Genomic DNA, 7,371 nt, shown 5'->3' with positions numbered 1-7,371 from the left:
CTGTCTGTAACCTGTCTGTCTGTCTGTAACCTGTCTGTCTGTCTGTAACCTGTCTGTAACCTGTCTGTAACCTGTCCCGTCCTTCATTCTAGCGTCACTGGACGACTTCAGACGGTGAAAACTGATAAATTATGTGTGACTGCAGAACAACAGCTGATTCCTCCGACCCAGTGCGGTTTGTCGGTTGAACACAATCTCGTCAGAAGTCGTCTGAACTCAAAAACAGCAACACAACTATTTGTTTTTATCTATTTTTAATCCTACTAACGCGACACTTTGAGTTGAAACCAGACTCGGTGTGAAGTGGACGCGTCGTCATTCAGAAGAACGTCCACAATGCAAATCAGCAAATTAACATTTTATCTCACAATTATGCGTTTAATTAAGCGGCGGGAAAAAGGTCCCCTGAATCAGTTTTGGTGAGCTTTGGTGGGAATTAATGGGCTCAGCGTTAATTAAGTTTGAGTTAATTAACAGTTACACAAATTCTGACCCATTTTAATGACAATAAATGAACCAACAGGATCGATTGTTTCAGAAACGGACTCTCGGTTCTGTTGTTTGCTGTCAGCGTTCGGTCCTGTTTGCTGTGACTCAGACTGAACGTGATTTAAGGCTCAGCTCCAGGCAGCAGATGTTGACTCAGCTTCAGAGGTTTCTGGTAAATGACGGCTTCTGTTCTGTGAGACGTCTTTGTCACCGAGCCGATGACGGGCCGATGATCTCAGCCGGAGCGATTCAAGGACACGCCAACGCCGGACGGCAGCGAGCAGAGCTGCTGAATGGACCAGCATCCATCCATCAGCTCGACTGATCCTCCAGCTAAACCAGACGGCAGCTTCTACACAGTGTGACGGTAAAACCAAGACCTTTGACCAAAACGAGACCAAACAGCTGAACAATCAGCCATCAGTGGCAGATCTGGAAAACAGCAAAACCTTCAAATGTTTCACGGGATGAAGCAAAAATCTTCAAATCTGAGGAGGTGGAATGATCCCGACCATCATCTGACCGCTGGAGAAGTTTAACTTCAGCGGCTAAACACGGCAGTTTGATACGGAAATGATTACAAAAGGATGAAACGGTGCATTGATCGACTTTCCTGGTCTGATTATTAATTCATTAGTTTATGTTAAATTAAAATCCTAATATATTGACGATGGATTCGTGAAGTTAAAGCAAAAAAAAAAACAAAACAGGCTAAACGCTGATTAGCATGTTAGCTCGTAGCGCTAAGTTTTCTCCGCTCATCTTCCTGCTTCCTGTTCGGCGTGTGACGGCCCGATGTCAGCTGCTGCCACGGAGACCTAGAAGTCCGTTTCCCTGTGGGTCCCTGAAGGCATCAGGACGGCCCATAAATCTCAGCCGTCCCTCTCTTGCTCTCTGTCACTCATTCTGTTGGTGGTGACACGTCTTTGTTTCTGCTCTCACATCCCGTCATGTTCACTCATTCACACCTACTGACAGTCCCACGCCAGACTTACTACCACGTGTTAACTGGTTTGCTTTTGGTTATAGTAAACATCCTTATTTTGAGCTAAATCTGTGCCGTATCTGTTAGAACCCACGAGCCGGGTTCTGACGGGGTTCCTCTCCCTGAGGAGGTTTCTGAAGCCGATCAAAGCGTCTCCTCAGACGTCCTGCTGCCGTCTGGCTTCATCTGCTTTCTGCTAAGAAGCTGCTGCAGGCAGAGATTTACCGTCACACTCTGGTCTTATCAGCTCCAAGCAAACCGCCGCTGACAGAGACGCTAACGGAGACGCTAACGGAGAGGCTAATGGAGAGGCTGACAGAGACGCTAACGGAGAGGCTAATGGAGAGGCTGACAGAGATACTAACAGAGAGGCTAACAGAGAGGCTAACGGAGAGGCTAATGGAGACGCTAACAGAGAGGCTGACAGAGACGCTAACGGAGAGGCTAATGGAGACGCTAACAGAGAGGCTGACAGAGACGCTAACGGAGACGCTAACAGAGACGCTAACAGAGACGCTCATGGAGATGCAAAGAGCTGTACTACAGATGCATTCAGGGTCCTCAGAGGACAAACTATCACATATCTAGTCTGTGTTTCGATGCAGGCCACGGATAAATAAACTGAAAATCTACAACCTGGTCGTCAACATGAGACGAACGACCACCATGAAGTATTTAATGAATAAATATCAGCAAACTGTTATTCTGTAAATCAGATCCGTTTTCTTCATTAATTGGGAGAAAAAATCCTTTAAATTGTTTTGTTCAACCAGCAGAACAAAAACCAGGATGTTACATTTACATTCACACAACAAGAAGACAGAAAGTTTGTTAATTAGTTCATTAATTAGTTAATTAATCATCAGCTTCTGATGTTTAATTACGGAACCATTAAACTCTGGCGTCTATACGCTGAGACAGGAACTCTTTAAAAGCTGGTTCTACTGTAATTTGAGAGATTTTCTCTAATTTCTTTCACAGCTGGAGGGTGTGGAGCAGCTGACGGAGCTGCAGGGCGACTTTACACCAACATCATCCATCCATCATCATCATCATCATCATCATCATCACCGCTGCACTCTGAGACCAGCCACCTCTAATAAACTGTTTAACTAAAACATGTGACTTTGCTTTTTGTTGTTGTTATTTTTCATTTTTGTTTAAATATAGAAAATAGATATGTTAAAAATAACAGAAAATAAACTTAAATTATTTTTTAAATAAGAGTAAAAAGAAAGAAAGAAAGAAAATCTACAATTTAAAATAATTTTTATTTTTTATTTTACATATTTTTAAAATATATTTTTGAAATATATTATAATAAAATAATAATAATATAAAATGACAAGCAGAATGAATTTACAGGTCTGATGTGACCTCATACGGACGTTATTTTTATTTTACTTTATGAAGCTGCTGCTATTTTATTTGCTGCACTGTTTATTTATCTACTTTATTCATATTTTCTCTTATTTTTGATTTTAATTTGTAAAAAATTTCTTTGCATTTTTCCACTTTTTCATCCACGGTGCTGAACTGTGAACCTGGAACCTGAATCCCCAAAAGCTTCTTTTCTATGCGACAAATGAATTATTTCATTTATCTATTGTAATTTTATTTTATTTTTTTAAATTAAAAAATAAAAATGTAATTTTATTAAATTATCTCCTTTTAATTTGTAGTTTTTCTCATATTAAAAAAAAAATCAGACTGCATGTGGTTTAAAATCTGTGAATTTTGATTTTAATTTCACAAATATTTCACTTTTATTTTATTTAATATCTCAGTTTTATTAACAAAAATATATATATTGTGCTTTAATAACTAATGATTTATTTAATTATTTTCTTTATCAATATTTAATTGTAATCATTTAATTTTATTGAATTTATTTAAGTAGAATAAAAACTTTTATTAACAGAAATTTGATGATTATTTTCTGCCGTTTTATCGTAACTTTTGGCGCCCTGTCGTCTAACATTTTCTTTGAGCTTTTATTTTGTAGTTTCCTGCAGCAGAGCTTCCTTCTCGTTGCGTCGACACGTCGGGGTTGAAGGTTTCTCCAGAGGGGGTATTGGATGTCTCGTTTAATGGCTCCATAAATCAGAAGATCTCGTCAAAAGGCCGGAAAGAAACGATCAATGTTCTGCTTCTTCTCCAGCAGATCAGCCTGAATAATAGATGAAGGAGCTCCGAGGACGAAGCTCCAGTCGGTGCATGTCCACTGTTTACGTTGTTTGTTTCATGCAAATGAAGGTGTTGTCTCATTTGCATAAACGTCCAGCAGAGAAAGTCGAACTAAACAAACTTTAAACGTGCGTTTTGGACGATTTGGAAGCAAAACAAAGTAAAAGCGGCCTGAGCAGGAAAACCCAGAGTTCTGCCTCCAGAGACAGTCAGGCATCAGAGAGACGATGTAATCCTCTCATTAGCAGTAATTAATGAATCTAATCTGATGAGATTAATGCTGCCTGGATTAAAACATGAGCTCCAGAGTCTGAGCAGCGCCGTCGATCGATAAGAGTCACGATCGGCTCAAAGCGCCGCCGCCGACCTGCAGGATCGTCGCCTCTGAGTCGACGCGACCCGCCGACACGTGAACCAGCTACCGGCAGGAAGAGTTAGCGCAGCATTAATGAAAGTAAACGAGGTTTAAATGAGGAATCTGGTCAGCAGATGTTAAAACCAGCTGCTGTGTTTGTTATAAAAGCACTGAACGCTGGAGGAAAGGTGACAAATCCACTAAATTAATGATAAACGACGAGATATGTTGCAGTCAGTCGTACGTATTTATTCATATTTGGTCCAAAACAACTAAAAATTCGTCAAAAACGACTCAAACTGTGTCCGTAAAGACTGAAAACTTGTCCAACGGAACTCAAAAGTTGTCTTAGTGACTTGAAACCTTTTCAAAATGGCTCAATCTGTCCAGCGTCACCTAAAGCTGCTCATAAAAGCTGCAGTTATCAAACAACACGTGGTCTAGAATCAGTCTGAGCAGTTTGGATCAGTAATCGATTGAAGGTAATCGAACGTCTAAATCCTCTGATCTTCTGGTTTCTTTCCTCCTCTGTGACGAGAAACTGAAGATACTTGGACAAAACAAGACGTTTTGTCATCTTGGGCTCTAAGAAACACCGACTGACTTAAAAAAACAAACTATTTTCAGACATTTTAGACACTTAAACAACTAATTCGTTATTCTAGAAACTGTTTGACTCATAACAATTCAATTCAATAATACTTTATTGATCCCTTACAGAGAAAAATAAATAATTAAACCAACAGGAAGTCGGCCGGACACCTGAAGCAATGCTTGGGTCCACTTTCAAAATAAGAGTCCACAACCAGCGACAGAGCCGAGTGACTACCTGCGTTCAAACACCCGGTTCCTATCTGAACACGAACTACGACCCAGAACCGACCAGAGCTGTGACTGAGCAGAACCAAAGGGAGGAGAGGAGGAAGAGGAAGCTGATGATCTGCCTTCATGTCATTCGTTCATCTGCTTCTATGAACACATGAATCCTGGCAGCTGGAGAAATCTGCATTTCCTGCTTTATGAGGCGTGACAACGATCAGAGCTCGTCTGGTGAACGAAGCCTTCAGGCGCAAACGGGAAACTACAGACGTCATGGTTAAGTGTTTTCACCGCCGGCAGCATCATCATCATCATCATCATCCTCCAGACACCCGCCGACACCCCGAGGCTACTCCGACTTAAAGATGTCGCCCTGAGCTTTGACTTGAGCTCATGGCTTCGTTCTCTCGCTGGTTGACGGAGGATCAAAAGGAGGATTCATGACGAGACGACGAGAAGCTCCATCAGCTGTTTAACCTCCAGATGTTCCTGCTAATGTTAGCTTAGCATTAGCCTCAATAGTTAGCCACCAAAGATTTTATTTTATTTTATCTTACTTTATTTTATTTTCATCTTATTATATTTTATTTTAATTTATTTTTATCTTATTTCATTTTATTTTTATCTTATTTTTTTCTTAATTTAATTTAATTCAATTTTAACTTATTTTTATCTTATTTTATTTTTATCTTATCTTATTTTATCTTATTTTCTTTTTATCTTATTTTATTTTAATTTATTTTAAGCTATTTTTTTTATCTTATTTCATTATATCTTATTTTATTTTAATTTATTTTTATCTTATTTTATTTTAATTTGTTTCATTTTTATTTATTTTTTATCTTATTTTATTTATAATTGTTATTCCTGGTTTCTTACAGTACAGATAACGAGTAAAATCCCATAAACCCATCACCATAGTTAAACAGCAGCACTACTGCAGTAATTCATATATTTTAATGTTATTTCTCACTTAAGCATCATGATTATAAACTCATCTGTTGTTATTTAGTCCGTCTCTTCTCTATTGCACCACCTTTTATTTATAGTTTTTGGTCTTTTTGCTGCCAGATCGTCACATTTGTCTTGTTTTTAAACCTTCCAGCTGCTGGTTTCAGGTTCTCGCTGCTCGCTGAGTCACACAAACCACAACCTGGTCTCCCAGTTACACCNTGAGTTATTTCCGAAAAGTTTTTAACTCATTTGGACAAGTTTACAGACATTTTATGTAATTTGTTTGGTCCAATTTTGGTTATTTTTAACCTTCTTCTCCTAAGTTTTTTGACAGTTTTAAAGTAATTTGGACAATTTTTCAGCTCATTCTGGATATTTTTGACATTTTCGGACCATCCACATCTCATATCAGACACGTTTGAGAACTTCTGGGCACATTTTTTGTCTTATTTTCAGCTGAATTTGGATAATTTTGGACTAAACCAGCATCATTTATGGTGGTCAGGCTGTGAATCATCTCGCTGCCTCCAATCAGGTTCAGTGAATTGATTTCGTCTCCAAACTGCAGAAATCTGCAGCATCAGAAGACGTCTGGAGGCTCCTCTGACAGAAGAACCGGGTTGTTACCGGTAGCGTCGGCGCTTTAATGGAGACGGCGGTGAATAATTGAACGCAATATGATTGTAAAGTGCAGCGTTTTCATTCAATATTCATCCTGACAGGCAGCAGGCGACACGTTCCCTGAAGAATGATCGATAAATACCAAACAAACATCCTAAAATGTTCCTTCTGGTGAAGTTTGAAGTCCTTTTAGGCAGTTTTCAACTTATTCTGGATGAATTTTGAGTCACTTTGGGCAGTTTTTAGTCTATTCTGGACACATTCTGGTCATTTCTAGACATTTTGGAACAAAGTTCAAGCAAAATCTGGACATTTTTCAGCTCATTTCAGATGATTGACTCGTTTTTAGGCACGTTTAAGGTGTTTCTGAGCAGTTTTGCTGCGATTTCTGTCCTTTATTTTGCAAATACGAAGGAGAACAAGAACCAAATCCTTCCTGGTAGACGTCTGTCTGAGAGCTAAACAGATTTAAAGTTTTTTTGTTTTTTTTTTATTCCATTCTAGACAGACTTTGAGTCATTTTTGGACCCGTTTTTAAACATTTTCTACAACTCGCAGGTCATTTTGGGCTGTAGGGCTTAGTTTTGAACAGATACGAGGTCATTTGGGGTAATTTAGCTCCTGTTCTGGACACATTTAGAGTCATTTTAGACGTAAATACGATCCGGAGGTGCAGGAAAACCTAAAGACCGACAGTTTGAACTATTCTACACACAATCTGAGCCATTATTGGACACGTTTCAAAACATTTTCAAGTCATTTTGGGCTGTGCGACTTGTTTTAGATGCATTTGTGAATCAAGTCTGCTTCTGCTGGGATGTGCTGATACGGAGGAGGTCCAGAGACACCACCAGAACCACAGTTCTATCACCAGACAGAAGCTCCACTACAGCCAGCTGTGGACGACGGAGTCCTGAGGAGCTCCAGAGCGTCTCCACACTGATGGAGCGTCTCCACGCTG

Source organism: Stegastes partitus, unplaced genomic scaffold, assembly GCF_000690725.1.
Source record: "Stegastes partitus isolate 25-593 unplaced genomic scaffold, Stegastes_partitus-1.0.2 Scaffold510, whole genome shotgun sequence".
In the NCBI taxonomy this organism is placed as follows: domain Eukaryota; kingdom Metazoa; phylum Chordata; class Actinopteri; family Pomacentridae; genus Stegastes; species Stegastes partitus.
The sequence above is the reverse complement of the archived record's forward strand: the minus strand, read 5'-3'. Positions refer to the sequence as shown.